General features: G+C 40.2%; 1 long non-coding RNA gene across 2 annotated transcripts in view; it reads left to right on the top strand.

Moving 5' to 3' along the window:
- Positions 1 to 22,011, top strand: part of LOC109374688 (uncharacterized) — a 31,885-nt gene that overhangs the window by 1,056 nt on the left and 8,818 nt on the right. Inside the window, exons 1-3 of one of the 2 annotated variants that reach the window (XR_002122451.1) lie at positions 16,588 to 16,672; positions 17,726 to 17,844; positions 20,949 to 21,081. This is a non-coding gene — a long non-coding RNA (uncharacterized LOC109374688). Of the gene's footprint in view, positions 1 to 16,587; positions 16,673 to 17,725; positions 17,845 to 20,948; positions 21,082 to 22,011 lie in introns of those variants that run through there. The other variant, XR_002122443.1, reaches the window with a different exon arrangement.

Below are 22,011 nucleotides of genomic sequence, written 5' to 3'. Positions count from 1 at the left end.
AATAGTTTTAAGGCAAATCATTTTCTATACCATAGCCTAAGTTGGTAGGCTGTTGGTCGCTTTGAATACCTCTGTATGATGATTGAATGCTTACTATGTGACAGGAACTGTCTCCATATTATGTTATTTAATACAGACAACTATTTTTAAACCCCTCAGGAAGATGAGAAAAGGAGGGTTTTGGAGAGATGAAGTAATTTACCTAAAATGTGTGCTTTGAATTCAGGCAGTCTGACTCAAGAAACCACACTCTTAACCACACTGCTGTTGTTTCAAGTGTGAAGCTGAGATAGTGGCTGCTCCTGTCAACACGTAAGGACTTCTGCCATCAGCCCTGCTCAGAAGGATAGGTGTGCGTTATACTGAGCCATTGATGAGAAGGGGTTTCACTACCCTCTAATAAATACGCGATATAATAAAGAAAGGAAACATTACCACTATCTCAGAGGAAATCAATCCTTTACTCTGGAACATTTCTAATAGCCTTAAATTAAATCAGGTTTGGTAATCAGATCTTGGATAATAAAAGTACTCACAGTACTTTTATAAGGGGAACACTTTCCAATATATTGCCTGGACTTCTAGATGCTGTAGGATACTAGCAGCTGCCTAATCCAAGTTCCTCCATACATTTTCCAACATCCTAACAGATCAACAGGAAGAGCAAATTAAAATCCATAAAAGACACATGTAGCATAAGTAAATGTCCTAGCCTGCTCAGGCAGCCATAACAAAGTGCCACACATTGGGAGCTTAAACACAGAAACGTATTTCTCACAGCTCTGGAGGCTGGAAGTCCAAGATCAAGGTGCTGGCAAAGTGAGTTTCATTTCATTCTGAGGCCTCTTCTCTTGGCTTTCTGATTGTGACATCTTGCTGTGGCTCATGTTACCTCTTGGCATGTGCTGAAAGGGAGCACTGGGGAGCTCCCTGGGGTCTCTGCTTATGAGGACACTAATCCTATTGTATCACCCACCCCCCTTCTGACCTCATTCAACCCTAATTATCTCCTCAAGGACCATCTCCAAATAAGTCACACTGGTTTAGGGCTTTAGCCTTGTTTAGCCTATGTTTGGGGGAACATAATTCAGTCCAGAGAAATAAGAGACAGACAATAATACTCCTACACATTTCAATCCCAAACCAACAGAGCTGGCTTTGGAAAGCACGGCAGAGCATGTTTAGTGAGGACGAGGCTGAAAAGAGGATAGAAGCCTGGGGGTGTAGTGAAGATGAAGTCTCCCCCAGCAAGAAAAGTCAGAAACAGATGCACGAAAGAAGCGAGTATGTACACTGCCCTTCCTGTGTGGTCTGCATCTCAGGATGGCCATAGAGTTTTGGGAGCAATTTCTTTTTATAGAAGTATTCCATATAATAAAGAAGTGGTAGACTGCTGCTATTTTACAAGAATAATGATGAATGGATGGACCTAGGCAATTACCAGAGGCTGATAACATCACAAAAAAAGAGATGCGCAAACTGGTCTTCCTTTGCTTGGGAGCATCGTGAAGTACACATCCAAAGTCTTAAGTTTTTCTATATGTTCACTCAACAATTGCACTTTTAAGAATTTACCCTAGAAAACAAAAGTGAATGTGCACAAAAATTTAAATTCAAGTATGTTTGTTGTAGCATTGTTCCTAATAGTAAAAGATTGAATTCAACCTAAATGTCTCAAAGAGGGAATCAGTTAAACAAATATCGATACAACTGTATAACTGGGAACGAGAGATAAATATTTACTTGGGAAAATATAATATACCTACGAAGAAAGTTTCGAAAACAGCCCTCACATTATGGTCCCATATTTAAAGAGAAAGATAAAGAGGTAGAGAGAGATTTGAATAATATCTATCAGTAGTTCTTTGGGTGGTGGGATTAAATGTGAGTTTCCTTTCTTTTTGGCTGTATTTTGCAAACACTAAAGCCTTTGCATAAATTTAGCACCTTACTGTTGCCACACATAGAAAGAACTTACTTATAACTCATGTTTTAACTGTTATAATTAGAAAATAAAAACTACTTTCAAAGGGAAAGAGAAAGAAAGGCAAGGAGGATAGGAAGATGGCACGGTGGCCGCTAATGTGTATTGATCAGAAAGTGTTGTGCTCAGCATAGAGTCGAGTGGCCGTACAGGCGAAATTAGCCCCACTTACCACTCACGCAGCAAACATGTCAGAGCACTTCCCACGTGCCACTCACTGTGATCTGTTCTTTTCCTATAAAGAGCAACTAGCCATTCAGCAGATAAGACACAGAAGCAACTGGGGATAACCAAGAACCACATACTGAAGTTTACGTCTCTGTGTAGCTTGGAACCCTACTCTACATTGAGATACAAATATAAAGAAGACTTCCCAAGCTGTGTAAAATATTAAACAACTATAAGTCTGATTATGGATAGCAGCACCCCAAGCATCATAGTCAGTATTCATAACAATGACAGTCTAAAGGGTCGGGGTTCTGCTGCTATTTTGTACATTTCCCTCTGTGTTTGTGTTCTAAAATCAAGCGTAATGTAGTGCAGAGTAAATTTTCAAAAGGCAAATCACCTGCCCAAATGCTATGAATCTTAAATTTTATTTTTCTTTTTTAATGTGCTGGTATTTTTGGCAATAATTGAAAACACCAACCTGGTAATAGAAAGAGAATAATGGGACCTACATGGTTAGTGCGATGAAAGGAACTGTGTTCAGAGAGCAGCTCTCTGGCAGAGAACCATTTTTGAATGTGAGACAGCAAAATGGTTCCCTAGTCCAGTTGCTTCGAATAGTGAGGTCATGTGTGATTTCAGTAATTATAATTCTATCTAACAGAGCACTAGATTCAAAATATAAAGTGTCGTCTAGAGTACTATATCAATATACAAATTAGCAACTACTATAAATGACTAAAAGTGAGGAATCAAATGTACTTCAAACAAATTCTGAACATAATCTGCCTGCTCTCTAAAGCAAACCTGTGTTTGAACACAGACATACATGGTGTTCAAAGCAGAAACTTACCAGAGATGAGAAAAACAATTGGCTGAGGGCATTAAATTAAAATTTTCAATTTATATGAAGGCATAAAAGAGAAAGAGCCAAACCAAAACCAAACTGAAGTTTCCAAACTTGAGTCCCTTCATTTTTTACCCCATTATTTCCTCAATGTATTTATATGACTTCCTGTCAGAGCAGCATGAAGAGAGTCACCAATTTGTTGTTTCTAAATTGCCGTGAAAACCGAATTTTGCTACTGTAACATCTTCCATCATGTTAATTGGCTTTGAACCATGTCAAGTTCAAGCCATGGAAAATTATTGTACTGCCTGCCTCAGAAGGCTCAGCGTGATGTTTAATTACCGCGTTGGAGGAGATGCCTTTAGCTTAAACTCTGAAGACTTCTGCAAAAACAGCAACTCCTTCAGCTGGCCACATGATGTCTGTGGGCTGCCTGGGGCCTCCGACAGGCCTCCAAGCAAGCGCTGTGCCTCCACAGTTCATGTGAAAGCTGTCAGATCCCATCTGCAGACACACAGATTTCATGCTGAGGGTAGAAGTACCCGTCCTTCTCAGGAAAGGGGATAAGGAGATTGGAGAATTCTAATCTGGTATTCTTTCCAACAGTATCTCCCCAAAATGCTTTCTAGCACATAGTAGGAGCTTTATAAATGATTGTTGCATTGGATCAAACAAAAGGTTAAAGTAAGCATAAAGTCTGGAAACCTGACAGGACAAAGGGACACTACAGATACCTTCTCGGGCAGCATATGAGCTAGGCTGCAGCGGATGGAAAGTCTGTGTTCATCCCAGGGCCTCGGTAGGCATGGAAGAGGCTTTTCTGAAATGGGCTTTATAGAGTCTGGCTGAAAACACCAGTTACCCAAGAGCCCCTTGTTTTAAATCTCTATGAATTTATCCATCTACTAAAAGTTCATTTTACTTAGTATAACATAGACACATGGTTGAGGTGCTACTTTCTTACTTTGGAAGAAAAGAGACTGAATCAGACTATTGTTCACAAAGTCAACATGACTTTGATGTTTATAGTTTGAACTATAATTTCTGAAAAACTGACAAATTTGTTTCGTGAACTTTAATATTGAAACTATTTAAAGCATGACTAAGAGTTAGTAAAATTTATGAGAAAAAATTATGATTTGTGATGTTTTGTGAGTCATTGAAAACTCTTCTTCAGTGCTTCAAACTTAATTTCTCTTCTACCCAACAAAACGATATGAATGGACAAAAAATAATCTTTCTGAGGAAGTAGACGTAAAATTAACTTCTCTGCAGCATGGACGGCAGCTACATAAATGGCCTATTTTTCTGCCTTTCCAGAGTAGATTAATTTAGGGTCAGGTGAGATGGTTAAAAATAAAGAGGCCAAAAGAATTGTAAAAATGCTGATGATATCATAAATGAGATCATTTTAGCTTTTGCTTACCACATACATAGTCTCCTTCAATGAAAACATCTGCCTGTCACCCCATAAACATCCCTACACTTCTCTTCCCTTTATGAGCAAAAAGAAAAGGAAAAAAAAATGGAGCTTTACAGGACATTTAATAGCCTGCAGCTGCTTGGCCGCCAAATACAGCATCTGGAGGCGAGTGTGGTATTCACAGGGGGGGGGGGAAAACTATTGTTTAATTTTGTTAAAGTACATCAATGTTTTTGCATAAAGACATTTGAATGCTTTGCATATGGGGAAAGACACGAGAGCTCCTTACGCGCATTGCAACTCCGGCACTGTTCCCTGAAGACAACGAATAGCTGAGATTGTAGCGACCATGTTTAGTCCACAGGTTGAATGAACGCTAACATGAACGAGTTTGATGCCAGGTAACAGGGACATTAAGTGAGAATTTAACACTCATTTGATTCTTCTGGGGTTCCCTCTACCTGAGGCTATAATAAATCATAACAGTTTTCCTTTCTAGATTATGATTATAATTTTCTCAACACATAATTCATTTTTGAAAAATACATTTCTTAAAATGTTAGGGCAGGGAGACATGTGCTTTTAAAAAATTAAAATGAGAGCTGGCTTCATAAGAGTACTGCCAACAAGGATGACCCCGGGATCATACTAGGTGGAGCAGCGCTGCTTTTCAAACAACATGCTTTGTGACCCTGTTAAAGGATGATATAAAAGCCATAAAAATACCACATTTACTTTGATAATCCCCCACTGGAATCAATGTTGTTTCCTTTATTCTTTTACTTTAAAAAGAAGCTTGGTATGACAACCATAATACCAATAGATAAAACTGGTAGTGATAGCAGAACCTAAATGACAAGGGATCGAAGGCAAGAGAGAAAGGAAGATGACAGTTCTGACCCCCTGCTCCCACCGGTGGCCTCTTGCCTCCCTTTCCTTTCTTTCTCACCTCCTTTGTGACAAAGACATGAACTGCAGTATCTCTCTATCCACTCATCTTTCTGGACCCCAGGTTACATCAACCTTAAAGGTTATCCTGGAAACCATCTCCTGAGCATTTTAAATTACTGTCAAAGAACCTACCTTTCTTTCTTTCTCTCAGGAATACAAAATTGTTAGTACTATGGAAAAGCTACATTAACTACCAAATTCTGTGTAATTGTCACCATTGGTAAGTGGAGAGAATTTAATCATGAATGTGCATTGCTGAGGAGGGGAGGCCAGAGAACGGAGGACTTGGGAGCTTACGGAAGTCCTTATAATTCTCCACATAGAAAAAAATGGTGCGTGTGGAGGGGGTAGGAGAGAGGGGAACCCCCACCTCTTTGCAGAGTAGCTAAGGATATCTTCAAAACACAAGAAACCATGGGTTTGCCTTCCTTCCTCCCACCCTCCGTCTCTTTCCTACCTTTCTTCTCCTTCATACTTTCTTTTTTAAAACTGCTAATATTTGCCCAATATGGACCTCTGAGAATGAGGTACTATCTTTCCTAAAAATTGTTCAACATCATGTGTTGTATTCTATGCTTCTATAATATCTATTTTATCTTAGAGTCGGTTGTCTATATAGTCAGCTAATCTTCACACTACTCCTGTGATATCAATTTATATATTACTTACATTTTATAGAAAATTATATGGAATACACCAATTCTTACTGTAGACCTACCATTAAAGTGGGTTATACTGTTGTGTGCTGAGTTCTTTTTTTTGACGTAGATAAAATCTTATCAGAGACAAGCCTTACACACACAGCACAGTTATAGAATAATAAAAACTAGTGCATAATAAAATGCTAAATGTATACAATTAATGGCTAAAATGCTTGTTATAGATAATGAATGTAACTGGTCAGGAGGAATGGAAGAAATCAACATTTCTATGCTTATTCAAGCTTCTAGTCTTCCTCTTCGCCAGTTTGAAACACTGCTGCCAGATCAGCCTATTGTCAAACCCCTGCTCAAAGTTCTCAATGGCTGCCCTTGTGCGCAGTCATGATTCGCGTATGTGGAAGTACACATGGGCCCCTGTTAATGAACATTTTGACAGACCAAGAACCCAGAGAATATGTCTCCAGACCCACAGGTTATGAGAACCCTAATTTGAGAAGCACTGACTGAAGAACCTGAGTCTTATTATTTCTTCAAATTATCATTTGCCTAAAACTAGTTTTGTCTTAGAGAACATTGGCCTATAGAGTAAGTTTTCAGCTACGTAGTCTCTCACTCAAGATGTGTCTGTGTTACATGCCAGACGTGGAGGCCAAACCGGACTGCCCACTGGTCCCAGCACAAGTCCTTACCTTCCCTAGCATGGCGTTTTTGAACACTCTGCCTTCAGCCTGGCATACTCTTTCCTTCTGGGTTTTTCACGCCCCTTCCCCCCGGCCCTCTCCGCTTTATTGCCAGAAATGAAGTCAAATAACTCTTTCTTCATGCATGTCTTTATGCTCATAGCTTGGTCACACCTTACTCAGTGGCTCTTTGATGAGGCAAATCATTCGACATACATTATACTTGGGTGTGTGTGTGTGTCTGTGTGTGTGCGCACGTCACTTCTCAACCACAAGCAGCTAGAACATAGGTTCTGCCCTGGATTCATCTTCTGTAAACAGCTTGCACATAACAGGTGACAAATGAGGAGTCAAAGAAATACCTACGGGTCAATGAATAGAGTGAGGCTTGAGAAAAAGCCGTAAAAGGTTAATGGAATGTGGGAAGTGGCCAAGAAAGGGGTTTTTCTGCTGAGGGACTCAGTGCATTTCTCACCCAATACCTGCACTAAGGATGAAGTAAGTCGGGGAGAAGATACAGCAACCCCTCCACCTTATTAATGAAACAGAGTTGTTTCCTAGGAAAACATCTGTGCTGTTCAAGATAAATTATCTTACGGGTCAAACTTGTCAAGGGAAACTTACCAAATACTTTAAAAATCAAATAACCTCCATAACCCACTATACTTCTTGCCCCTTGGATAGCAATGAAAGAAATGAAAGAAAATGTGTTCCAACAACCACACTGTTAGCCAGTGTCTTTTTCTTATCTTTCTACATGGTTCTATCAGATGTGTTCTCTTCTACTCTTAACAGACTCATCGCCTTTGTCTGAAAGCAGAAGCGCTCCAATTAGAATGTCACTATTAGAGGCGCACGTCCTCTAAACAAAACGGCATTATTACCTTTCAGAGTCTTCAGGCTGGTTGGTGAACATTACCAGTCTCTCCTCGTGTTTTCGTTTTTGTTTATGAGTCGTCCACGTGGAATCTAAAAGAAAAAAATATAAAGGACATGAGGCTTGGATTGTGTCTCCAGGGACGATGACTATGTCAGTCACTGGAAGAGAAAGCCACCTGTTAAACGCATTTTCATCAAAAGCCATGTTTTTATTCTCATGTCTTGTTTTCCGCACTGCCGGTTATAAAAAGACAGTGTAAACTTGCCTTCTGCCTAGTTTCTGTCAAAAGTAAAACACTGGGTATAAACATGGGGACTCAGTCTTTCAATTTAGGAAGCATCTCATGACAGGGAGAAATTGTCCAGGAGCCAGGGAAAGAAAGCTGGACATTCCAGCAGACAAGTCATAAACTCTTAACGCTGTCAGACTGACATGTTTGCAGTTCAATTTGCCAGAGCCCAGGAATGAGGTCTCCAGGTTGCCTAGCGACCCAGTGACACCTGGAGCTCTCCACTCAGACGCCTTTCAGACAACTTCATGTCCAACAGGAGTTAGTGGCTATCTCCATGATTTCTAAGATAACAAGTGACCATTTAAAAAACAAGACAAAACAAAAAAAACAAAAAATTGTGTTTAAGACAGAATTGTTGCATTTCCCATTGTTTTTCCTATTTAATATTAATTGCAACTTAAGCACCAAATGATGGTCGGACGACATTACACAGACATCATAGTGCCTCGTGGGGCTTACAGTACATTGAAGCACTTGAGAACCTGTGTATGTTTTAGAAGCCAATTCCTACAGGTACTTAACACATTTTAAATGTATCTGGAAACCACTAATTGCTATGATCCCATTAGAAAATTGAGGCACTCAGGTCTGTGGGAAACATGAAGCCAGCTTGTCTGAGTTTTATGAGTTTCTATTTAATTGTAACAACAATCCAAAAAAAAAAGTTTGCTAGCTAAAATGCTCCCAGAAGGATTTGCTTTAGCTGTTGGCAAGCCTTCTGTATCTAGTGTGGGAGGGTGGCTTTTTAATTTTGTTTTGTTTTCCGCTTGTGACAGCTGTTTAAAAGTCATCTGTTACCACCATGGTAGCCAGTTACTAGATGAAAGCAAATGCTTTTCAGGACTGTTGTAGGAGCTGGACCACCAACTAGTGCAGCTCTCATTTAACTTGGGAGAAGTGCAGAAGAGCTGAGCTTTGCATGTGGAAGTATTACCCAGCTCTGCAAAGGCATCGAAGAGGCAGGCAGGGCGAGGTGCCACCTGACAGAGAGTGACTTGCAATAAGCGTCAATCCTGTAATTTTTAGAAGATGACGTTTTTAAAATTTAATTAACTAATTCAAGTCAATGCATAGTAAGGTTTTTAAAAAATGACTCTGATGGTTTCATTATTCCTAAAATTACTTTTTATTTTATTTTATTTTATTTTTTAAGATTTTTATTGGGGAATTGGGGGGGATGGGAACAGTGCTGGGGAATTGGGGGAGGGGGAACAGACAAGTTGCTGTCATTTTGTTCTTCAATCTAGTTGTGGAGGACGTTGTTTCACTGGCCCAAGTTGGCACCATCATTGCGCTCTTCTCTGGTGAGGCAGATCAGTCACCGGCTTCTGGACGGCCGCTCACTGCGGCTGCTGGCCGCTCACGCTGGCTGCTGGCTACATACGGTAGCCCATGGCAACCCACTGCCACAGGGGCTGCAGCCTACGCCGTCGCCGGCGACTCACGGCAGCCCAGCTCCAGGTTGAGCTGCTGTTCAGCATCTCAGCTGCAGAGGGCAGTGTCACTGGCCCTCATATGTGGGATCCGAACCGGGGTCCTCTGGCGTCCCAAGCGAGTTCTTAACCATCGCGCCACTCGGCCGGCCCCCTAAAATTACTTTTTTAAAAACGCTGATTTCCCAGCAGACCTGAAAGGACACGCAGAGTCCTGGCGTGTCAGAGTCCCAGAATTGGAGACCTTGGAGAATACTCTTAGAATTACGGCCCCATCACATTACAGGTGAGGAAACAGAAACCCAAAGAGGACAAATGATGTGGCTAATTATTGGCTGACTGAGGGTTTGATGTCAAGCCATTTAACTCCCAGCCCATGGTCTGCTGTTATTATTCCATAACTGAACATTATACAGATTAAATTTCAAGTTTGAAACAAGGCAAGTTCTAATTTTAATGCTAAAATATTAATATTTTTAAAATAATATATAAAATCACTACATTGAAAATGAAACCTCATAAAAATATATTTCTTGGGCAATGACATTGTACTATTTGAACACGGGTGGTAAACAACCCTCAAAATAGCATGTGGAAAGAGAAATTTCCAGACATAAAGTTTTATAGTCTAAGATTCACAGATAATACCTCTGAGACACTGCAAACAGACAAGGCAAGTATTGTCCCCAAGTTTACCCATCATTATATTTCTTTTCTGAATGTCCTTTCATAGGCTGGAATCTTGCCCTTGTTATTATTCTATCCAGGGAGTCAAAATATCAACTAATGATAACCAGCAAAGTCTATATCCCCGGCATAATTATGATCTCCAGTAGTTTATCTGCTTCTACTGATACAGATGTTTTCCAACAGAACAGTAATGGAGACAATCAGGAAAAGATACTCAGCCATTAAAGGGCTTTTCTTTGAAGTGAAAGCAAATAAAATCAAGGCAACCCTGAGGACACAAGACCTTTCTCAATGCCAGGGCCTCCTTTTCTTCCCTTCCCTTCCCTTTTTTTTCCTTACTTTCTTTCCTTTTAAGAGAATATTAGAGCAATGAACAACTTCCGCAGTGTCGTAGACTTCGGAAACAGTGGGCGCCTCTCCACTTTACCTTCACTAATCACAAGCCAGTGGGACATGAAACGATAAGATAAGGAATTCTCATGAAGCTCTGTCTCCTGTGGTTTTCCACTGAGCAAAAGCACAGAATCAGTCTAGAAGGCAGGCACGGACTTCCTACATTTTTATTGGCTGGTGTGGAGACATGAAAAGAGACAAAGCACCTGCTACAACAAACCAGAGGGCGCTGGGGCCAGAACTCCCCGTGCCAGCAGCACCTTGCGGCCACCTTCGACTGTGGTTCACTAATTTCTTATAAAATGCAATTCAAACATTTTTATCTTGCTAAATATTTTAAATATTTGAAACAGATGCCAAATACTTAAAACAGATCCCAAATGGAACCACCAAGGTAGACAAAGGATATAGTGGACTCTCATTAAAGCAAACTGTAGCTGAACACTGAACAGTAGAAAGACAAAGGGAAGATAGGTACCTGAGCCCTCCACACCCGTGCCCACTCAAGGTGCATTTCTTAGCTGTTTCATTCTGAAGTACTTAAACTACTGCTTGACTATAGTGTCTGTCTGCTCTATTCCCATTTCTGTTAGCTTTTGGGTAAAAATAAACAGCTCTGTCATGTTTGTGGCATTTATCCTCTAGCCTACTGGGTCAGCTGAGAAGCCACTATTTCACTCAGAAACGTTCACGTATGTGGTCGACAGGACACACAGCCTTTGTACATTGTCATCATTGATATGCGGTGTGACTATACTACAATTACTCTATGCCAACAAAGATACTATGAGTTAAATACTGAGCTCTTCCAAAATTACCTCTAGAATATATGGCACATTCTTTTGAAAACTTTTGGGAAAGACCTAATTTATCAGATTAAAGTTTGTTCCATAGGAGAACTTTTCTGTTCCCTCTTTGGTAAGATGGGGATAATAATATCGCCTGCCTCATTAGGGCTGTAATGAGGCTTAAATATGTCACATGTTAAATATGTACAGTAGTGCCTTGCATGTAGTTAGTACACTGTACTTGCTCATGGGTGTCGTTTAAGTGGAGTCTTAGCAGGGAGGAGGTAAATAATTGTGGTCATTTCACCATCTGGAGTACTGGTGGGTGCGGGGAGCTCATATTGGGAGAACTTGGAATATGGGGGGTTGGTGTGGATATTTCTTCTAAGGCCCCTTTGGATTCTAAAATTCTTTGATTCTGAGATTCCAAGTAAAGAAATCGGTATTTGTCTTCAAAGATTCATCATCTTGTTGAGAAAATTTGGGCCTGAAGCCCAAATCCAGGAGTTCTTTATTTTCATATCTCCAGGACCCAGCATGGTACCTGGCTCACCATGAGGACCTACTATTTTAAGAGTAGAAGAATGAAGGAATGATTCCTATCTATAGAGAGAAAATATGTTAAAATGAAAAATAAGTGGTATTGATAATTAAGAGTTTGAGGATAATCAGACTTACTATGGCCAACAGCTTGAAGGCATGTACCTGTTTCTTCACTTGAAATCTTAGAATCATAGAATTTCTGAGTCAAAAGGAGTCTTAGAAATAATATGTATATCAAATCCCCCAATTACCAATGCTCAGATATTGTTTTATTTTTGCCTTTTTTATATATACAAAAATTGAAATAAAGAGGGCTTAAAATTTTACTTAAAATTGTTTCATAGTTTCATTTTCCTGGGGGAAGACTAGTATAAACCACACAGAATTTCTGGGAACCAAAGATTACAGCGAGTACCTCACTGGCTGACAGCATCCTCTAAGCTGAAAGCAAACGCATTTCTTTGGTTACTTTCTTCCTCTTCTCCCTTTCTCTTTCTCCTCTTTTTAAGGAGTTTCTTACTGCTCAAGAAGCAGCTGTTGCTTTATGTTTAACTTAACCAAGAGACGTCCTGGATTTTTGGATGAATTTCAGTTCATCAGTGAAGATCATAAGCTGTTTGATTGTTTAAGCAGAAGTTTACACAGTCCACAGTTCCAAAATAACTCAACTTTAGAGGATAAACTTACTTTTGGAAGTAAACCAAGTTTTATGAGCTTTCCACCATTCGTGGTGACAGCTTTTAATACACTTGGATTTCTAAAGTCAGGTTCAAGGGCTAGGGTGTGTTACCAGTCATACTCAACTCTGCAAAAATACGTTTTACAGACCTTGAGAATGTCACGTTAGAAACTGCCAAAGAATTCTTCTACCAGTGGATAAGTTTGTTATGTTGGTCAAGCCTATGCTACAGGATTGGAATATATCAAAATATATGTGCAATGGAGGGCATGAAAGCTTTACTTAAGACAAAAAACCATGAAGCTGACAAGTGCTTTTTATATAACATGCTCTTCCCTCTGGGACATACAATTTAGAACACATAGCACTCACCTAGAAACTCTGTTTCATTTCAGCATCTACCTTTACGGAATTCAAAACCCAGTGTCAACCATGTTTGATACACCGAGGATGAAATCTCTTAGGTGAGCGCTAAACCATTGTGAAAATTATCCTCCTTGTATCTGTATGTAATCATAAAATTTTTACAAGGTAATATGCTGAAAAACATACACACATACTCTCACACATACATATATAATGGTACTTACACTGATTTTTTTTTAGAAATGGTATTATGGTGTCTAACATGTAAAGAGCTTTCTTATAGATCGTCACATAAAGAGACATATGGGTAGTTGAACAAACAGTTGGTTAAAATTGAGGTTCATGAATAATAATACATGAATACTAGACTAATTTATTGTATCTTAAAAACACAGAGGTGCACCTCAGTTGCCACGCCCTCTTTTCCAACTGGGCATCTACTAACGGCGACCCACACGGGCTTTCTGGTCCACAGGTCCTCTGCAAATCCTAGTTTTAGTTACTTTACAAGAGAATTTGAATTTGAAGACATTTATGAAGCTGTCTGAAAACAGAATTCTTTTAGATCTTTGTGATATTTTTCCAGTCTTTTATATTTGCCTCACCCACATCCAATTCAAATTTGGCAGCTCACTCCACTTAGCTTACATAGAAACCACAATTCTTCTGTCTTTTCTGTACTTATGTATCATCAGCTTATATGAATTTTATTTAAATTATGTAACTGCCAAAAAGTAAGATTGTCATCAATAGTTTGGGGGAACAATCAAGACTGACTCTTGGGAAACGGACCACTCAGCTTTTGGAGACAGAAGTAAGGGACTGTCCAGGGCTGCAAGCATTCCCTGAGTGCCAGCCTGAACATGGTCAGGAGACCATGGACAGCAGGGCTCATCCCTGCTGAGTGGGTCACATGGAGGTTGGAAACAGAGCAGCATTTTAGTCAGGATGGGGTAAGTACCTGCAGGGTCAGGAGCTCACAGAAATGGGCGCCACTAGGTGTTGCTAAGGCCTGTGGTGAACAAGTGAAGGAATACCCTGCGTAAAGGCTTTAAAATTCAATTTAAAAAAATAATAAAGTGGACATACAAGCTACAATGTTTAAAAAAAAATTCTGTTTGCTTTCAGCAACTATCAAGAGTTTATTTTTTATAGCCTTTTGTAACGTCCAAAGCACGAGTTTACATTGCCAATATGCAGATAATAATGCATATCGAGATCCTTGCTATTTATTATTAAGTAAGAAATAGGAAGGAAAAAAAAACCCCACTGGATTAGACACCAGAAGATTTTTTTGTTTTTATTTTTTTCTTCTGGCCTCAAATCCTTAATTAACTAGTTGTGTGATCTTACGCATTATTCGTTATTTTCTCTAGATTTCAGTCTTCTGAAGAATGAAGGCCTGTCTGGATTGTCTCTAACGTCCTTTGAATTCTAAAATGATATGACTATCACTGACAAATATTTGCTGTCAGCACAGGGGGCGGTGACCAGCATCCCTCCGGGGTTAGCGCCTAAGGCAGGAAGGTGGTTCTCCATGTTTAGCAGTCCTGTAAGTAGAATGAAGTGACTTGTCAAAAACTGGAAAATAAATTGGGGAGCTCAAGGGTTAAACACTCTTTTCTTTATGCTTAATGTCCTATTATGTGGGCTGGAAAGAAATAACTTCAGTCATTTTATAAGTTCTGTCCAGTGCTTGCAAAGCAGTGACAATACCACTCCTTGTCACCTGGACCGTGACAGCAGCGTCCTCCCCGCCGGGCTCCGTCCCAGTCTTGGCCCCCTTCCATCTGCTCTCTGCACTGCAGGCATAGGGTTCTTCTCAGAACACACGTTGGCCTTGTCATCTCCCTTCTCTCCACCCCCACAATAAAAACACCTTTGTGGTTTTCCACTACAGTGACCAAAGTCCTGATGATAGCTAGCAGGCTCTGCACGTCTCAGATGGGTCACTCTTGGATGTAGGAAGTGGTGGTTCTTTGTCGTGTGGGAACTCTTCTGGTTAGATGCTTACAATCATCAGCCTCAATCCTTATGGTAACCCAAAATGCTCCCCTCTCCCCCACTGACCCAGAAGCACCTGCCAACCTCTCCTCTGTCACACATCGGCCTTGAAGGTCCCATGCTTCCTCCTGCCATAATCTTTGAAGCCGCCGTTCCTTCTCCTTAGATTGCCCTTCCCCTCAAAATAAATCTCTCCTGACTTCCCATATTATACCAATTTCTTTAATGTAGACCCTTACAATTGTCTGTACCGCCCCTTCGTAGCATTGATCATAACTGTAATTTCACTAGCTTGGCGTTATTTGCTTAAGGCCATTCTCTTCCACTGGACTGTGCATTTGTGATTTCACATCTGCTCAGTTCACAGCCAACTGCCCAGGACCTTGTGCAGCGCCTGCAAAGGCAAGATGCCCCCCACACACTGAAGGGTGTGAGTTAGGCCAGCTGTTACTTCACACGGACCTGTAACACTTTTAATACACGACCTTAACTATGGTTTCCAATAATTCCTTAGTCTAAATCACTCTTTATACCAGTTTGTATGTTCGAGAAGCTTTATTCCTAGAGCTCCCTATTAAAGTCATTGTATCTCCAAAAAAATTTAAAAAGGAATTCACTTAGCCTAAAGCAGGGACGACAAAGTATATTAGGTGACTGTAAAACCAAACGAAATGTATAAGCACAAATCTAAACGTCCATTAAAATATTTCAGATAATTACTATGCAAAATTAGGCACATGCTTAAGGCTTTTAAGGATATGATGTGATTTTTTTAAATTAAGCATATGTTCCTGGTTTTCATTCATTTACTTGGTTTCGTAAATAAGATTCCTGTATCTAGCAGGTACCTGGGCCCTTTGACCGCACTGTGGAAAAAACTGGAGGAGAGGAAAATTACACAGCACTCTCATTTACTGTAATGGCTCGAGGGAAACTGAGACTAAGAAAGAGATTTTTGGCTTCACATTGTTTGGCTAACCCAAAAGAAAGAAATACCCAAAAGAACTGCTGTTTTTTTCTTTTTCCATTTCATATTTCTGAGAAAGATGTCAAACTAGGGGACTTTTATCACCTATTTCCTTCTAAGAAGTCTTTTTCTTTTATAGAAATAAAGTAAAATTCTGTGCCACCACAGGTCCCCTATTGCTCAACCACATCAGGGCACCTGCACTACGTCCGTGTGAAAAACTGTCATCTGGGGACTGAAGTTAGGAAAGTTCCTGAACCAGGAGTCAGGAGACCCTCTGTCACCAAGGCTGTCACTGAACTTGCTTGTCCCTGGATAAGGCCTTGTCCCTGTCTCTGAAATGAGAGGAGACTGGACAATATAATGGCTAAGAGCCCTTCCAGCACTTGGGTGCTGTGAAACTGGCCGTCCTAGGGTTTACGTCCAGTGCAGTATGGCTCGTGGCGCATGTGACTTAGAGGCTCACTGAAATAGGGCCGATGGCCAGTGCTGACCCGGAAGAGGGGGTCTGGACCCTAGCTTGGCCCCTCATTCTGCACCCAGATAAGCACGTGCTAGCTCTGGGTCTTTTTGTAGCTCCGTTCTGGAGGCTATTCTTGGACTGTGGGTTTCTACTGAAGAACTCCCTTGAGGTTCCTCAAATTATAAATTCACCTTTCTTAACATGGGTGTGTGTGTGTGTGTTGGAAAGATAATTGGATTAAGAGTCAAAAGATGCAGGCCCCAGCCTGTTTCTGACTCTCAACTAGCTCTGTGACTTTTGGCAAATGATTACAACTCTCTGAGCTCCAATCTCCTCATCTGTGATAAGGATAAGACTTTCTGTCTTCAAAGGGAAGAACATAAAGATGAAATAAGAGATTGCGTTCGAAAGCACTTCCAATTCACGTGCACTACAAGATTTGACCAGAGTTGCCTGGTGAGTAGGACGCTCTAAATAAGCACGATGGAATTGAAATCTTTGCCATTCAAAACTCATGGAAAAGCCTGTAGAGAAAATGGTTTTTGTGGCACATGAGTGTTATAACGTATGTTATTATTTACGAATGTTGACTGTTTTGCTGATAATTATGAAAATGTGAGAATAAGGATGTGTTATTGCTTGTTTTACGGGATTATGCTTCAGGTGAGGGTATTCTGATTTACAACAAAATTCTAGCGATAGAAGCCATGCTGGAGACTATACTTTCAAAGTATTAATAATGATAATAATTATAATAATAATAATAATAAGAAGAAAAAAACCGAGAACATAAATAACAAATAATATATATGATAATAACATTCTAATTATTAAAATCAAGCAATTGCTACATAGAAATTACCTTGGAATTTTAACATCAGGTGGCTATTCCTGGATTAATAAATAAATAAATATATATATATAGATATAGATATAGATATAGATATATATGGAACTCTGCTCTCTCAGTATGACTCAAATAAAAAAATAAATGAAAGATGTTTAATTATAATAATAGTTAATAATGACTGAGCTCAGCCCTGGGATTTTAATAAATGCTTTCTGTTGATAATGAAAAGCTGAGATGAGACTTGATCCCTGGACACCAAATTTCAGATACAAAATCCATCCCTTGCTTTTTACTTGTGAAATTCAAGATCCCCTCAGACTAATTTTATAGTTTCTGCCTTAGTCTTACCTTAAGTTATTGTTTACAGTTATTTTTTTTTCTTGTTTTTAAATAAGCACTAAAACAATCTCTAATTAGAAATTCATCTTTTTTTTGGACACATATTTAGGTAGGATTAAATTTGTCTACATTAAATACTTCGAAGCCTGGAAGCTTCCTACTCATTTTTTTCAATTATAAAGCACATTTGCTTGTTTTACTATGCTTCCAATATTTTACGGTCCTCTCTCAGGAAAATTCAAAAGGGAAGCATTTGCTCTTGTTTAAGCTGAACAGTTTTTTGCTTATTTTAACATTCATAATTTAATTTATCTTCCCAGAGACTTTTAAACAGCTTCTCCTAGTGAAGGGTTTGCAGAAAATGATTAACGTATTCTCCAAAATGAAGAAAAAGAGCGACTATGGCAACCTACGGAAGAATACACTGGTGATGCACCTTGTAAGTATACCATCTGTCTCAGCGTCATCTGGACATAACGTGTTCTGTATAGCAGTATTTATTCACATCAGAAGGAATGCACCATGTTTGTAATTTAAGATGCAATTTAAAGTCAAAAGGGATGATTTACCTTCAAATAGATTTTTTGAATTACACTCCTTCATATGTTTCTTCTTGCAGAATTTATACATGCCAGATTAGCAAAAGCATAGAGTAATTAACTGATTACTTACCATCAAAACCTATTAACTGTGTACTCACTGCCCCCCTGTGACTATTTCTCTCTCATCCAAGGCTTTTTACATCCTTAGATCAATTAAGGGATCCGTTTGTTGGGACTGTGCTTTGCAGCCACTGGAATAATTTTCACCCATATGTTGTTTTCATTTTAAAACCATGGGGACATTTCATCTTGGCAGTGTTTTCAAATAAAATTAATTTTTTACTCATGCTCTGCACAATTTCAGTAGAGGGACATTTTTTTATTCTTGCCTCTTTCTTAAAGACTTGAGGACATATGTGTGGAAAGTACATTTCTTTTATCCTAAGTCCTTCATCCTTCATGGAAACAATAGTTGAAAGATCCAAACTGTCACAACTCCCAACAGATGGGAAAACCACTGTGAGGAGCAGCTTTGCCTGAGAGGTCTTCATTATCTGATCTTAAGGAGAAAGCAAAGTTTAGAAATTGATAGTTAAAGCGCTAAAGAATGAAGCATTAAAGAGCATTTTTAAAAAGATAACAGTTAAAAGGAGGCCTAGGGTTTTACCCTCAGCCGGAAGTATTCAGCTGACAAAGAACTTAGTAAGCATCTCAGCCCTTAGCACCCCCCACCCCAATAAAGAGGCCTAACCTCAGTGGAGGAGGGTGGTCGGGAAGCGGGGGCCTTGATTGATTAGGCCTTTGGGGCGGCCGCCATCTCTCCTGCTTGTTGTATCAGTCCCTTTAACATCTGTGTGTTTCAGGTTCCATCAGCAGGAGGAATTAAGCTTAACACTCAACTTCCCATATTTAAAAACGTCTATTTCTTCCTCAGTCATACCTCCTTTATCTCATTCAAACTGGGAAATGGTACAGTGGCTGCACATTTCAATGGAAAAGTGGTGCTGGAAGCCGCTGGCATGGTAATTCAGATGCAGACACAGGTGGAGAGAGGGAGTGGGAGCAAGCCACAGGGGGGTGGCGGTGTGAGAGAGAAAAAGAAAGGGGGAGTGCTTCCCCTTAGTCTGGGGGCTTTAATAGTATATTACAATTCTGAGTTTAAAAAACGAAAGAAAAAAAAAACAGCTTCAAAAACTTGAGGAGCGCATATTTGAAAACATTCTGTTGACCCAAACCCATTCCACAAAGACTCGCCTGTGGCCCATGACGTCAAGGCCATGTGCGGCCTCACGCGTGGGGACAGGCCACGGAGGCTGACCCGTAAAGAAGGCTTTTGGGGTTTCCGCAGCGGGGCATTGCCTGAGATTCCCAGGAAGAGCGCAGCCTCTTAGCATTTCCCAGCAGGAATTGTGTGGCTAAGCTACAAACTGACTCTAGCTAGATTAAGGACACATCATAACGGCTCATAGGCTTCGAGACCACTTTTGTCCACTGCTGGCTTTTAAAATGGCCTTCCTCGGGTGTCAGTGGCTTGCTTACACTTAAATTATACTGAGGGAACTTGTAGAAAAATGGGACTATTTAAATAAAACAGTCCAGTGACTTTGTATTCAAAAATACATTCTTTTGTAACGTTTTCTACTCCCCATGAGCATGGTTGTGTAGTCCCATGAAGACACGGGGAAGCGTGCCCCCACGGTGACACACACTGCCTCGTCCTAGCACGCATCATCGTGTAACCCACATTGCTGAGCCCCGTGATAAGCAAAGAGGGCGAGCATAGTAAAACCATTCATTTAACGACCCACATTTACTTATCATTTACAGAACAGTTAGAAATAATGAAGTCAGCAGGATAACATTCATATAGTTAAGCGTGTCATTTCAGAAGCTCATTCGTCTGACATGCACAACGCTCACTGCAGAAGGTACAGAAATTTTTAAGGAGAACATCACACGTTATCACAGTTTATACGTCCTAGCTCCTTTCCCACCTGGAATACATGGAACCCGTTCTCAATTGCCTGATATTATCAAATTCGCAACCAATCACACTTGCCATTTTCATATGAAAACTTCAGGCACTTTAAAGAGAAACTGAGCTACAGCCAGCTCTGGTAAGTAAGCAAAATGAAAGCAGAGGCACCGACGCGTCGTGTTACTCACCAGGCTCCGCACTGGAGTCCCTCTCAGACCTAGTTAAGCACCCTGCCAGGTCCAAGAGGGACGTGGAGAGCTTGTCTTTATGACTCTGAATCAAACAGTAACTCAGTGGTTTAAGTAGAAACATATATTTTGAAAGGTTAATCCACCCATGCACAGGGAAATCCCTACTTTAGTGCCAACAGGCTATTAATATTCACCTCTCAGATACCAACACAGACTCACAACCTAGGTGAGAATACCACAGAGGATTCCCTCTGGGTCTCTATGCTGTAATGGAAACATGAGAAAACAATGTACCTCTCAGGCAATCAGGGTACTACAGGAAATCCACCTGCCCACTTAATGGAAAAGTTCTATCAGCTTAATAGGGCACAACACACAAACATCAATGTAGAATTGGTATAATTTACTGTAAGGACCACAGAGGTCACACACTCATTTCTAGGAATGTTCCTCTGTTTCATCTTCCTATTTTTTTCCCTGAGAGAACTAGCACCAGGTTAACATTTAAACACTCATCCTTTAAAGTAATTTAGAAATAAGCCCACTACCTTTAAGAAAAACAGGAGCTGTTGCATGTTTTCTTACTTAGAGGGGAAATTATATGTAGAGTGTTTTGGTTGCTTCACTGGCATTATAGGATAGGAATCAATGCATGTTTTTTCTCATCATACTAGGAAATAGCCTGTATAATTATTAGCAGTGGGAAACCTCTCCAAAGTAATTAAGAAATGTGTACCAGTTCAGGAATGACATATTTGCTGGTGAAGTCCCCAGCAGTGATGACTGATGGTTATTTACACCGTTCGTTTATACTGGAGTCTTCATTTTTCAGGTTGGCTGGTGAGATGAAGTCAAGAGCGCATAGCATGTTAGCAGCTGGATGGAGAAGACAGACTGCCTGAGAACGTGGCGTCTCAGCTCTCCTCACAGTGGACACCAGTCCTTCGGCAGAACAGGTCGGCACGGTGAGTTAGTGCTGAGTCCACGTCCACAGTTCCGCTGTCAGAGGCACGTTTTGGAAAGTCAAGGGCTAGCACGGCGAGCATCCACATTATATTTTTTATGACAAAATGTTATAAATATCAGTCTTGGGTGGTGAAGTCATGGGTGTTTGTTATGTTTTTCTTTATGCCTGTCTGTATTGTCAAAAATGTTTCAGGAGAAAAACTAATCCATAATACAACATAGCTTGCACATGCAGTCAGCCTAAAAAAATTTCTATACGGAAACCAGGAAGTAAACAACCTCCTGAATCTGAGTTATTAAAGTAAACATGTTTGATATGAAAATACCATTGTTTCAAGATCTCCTAAAGTCTATTGAATGTGTCTTTTAAAAAGTCTTTTGAATTCACCAAAAAAAAAAAAATGACATTTACCCTGTTGGTTTCTTTCCATGTGAGGAAAATAATGGCTTCGTGTTTCACAAGAATATGCCACCCTAGTGTGACGGCAAAAGGGCAAGGAGGGATTCGTCAGCCGATAGTAGTAATGTGGAAAGTGGCGCCAGCCTCACAGACCGGACTCTAGATCTAACTAATGTCTCCCTTTTCTGAAATTTCCTTTAAAATCACTGAGTGCTACACAAATACATGATGCAATTGCTGTCATGAATACTTTGAAATGCTCCCAGGGTGTGTCTAAGGACCAGTCTTGTCTCAAGCCTGTACCTCTTTATTGGACGATCACCTAAATTAAAGGGTGTGAGGAAGCATAGATGTTTGTTTCAGAGGCTATTGATGGTTAAGTAGAAAGATTATCTCCATTAAAAGCTTTGGGTGCACAGGGGAGATGGCGATGCTAGTCAGTCAGAAAGGGAGTAAGACGTCATTTTCATTTGCCCCATGAAAACGTTGGAGGAGAGAGCGCCTGTATTACACAAGGACAGGTCTTGTT

The sequence above is a fragment of the Hipposideros armiger genome, unplaced genomic scaffold (assembly GCF_001890085.2).
Source record: "Hipposideros armiger isolate ML-2016 unplaced genomic scaffold, ASM189008v1 scaffold_1, whole genome shotgun sequence".
Taxonomy (NCBI): Eukaryota; Metazoa; Chordata; class Mammalia; order Chiroptera; family Hipposideridae; genus Hipposideros; species Hipposideros armiger.
The sequence above is the reverse complement of the archived record's forward strand: the minus strand, read 5'-3'. Positions and strand labels throughout refer to the sequence as shown.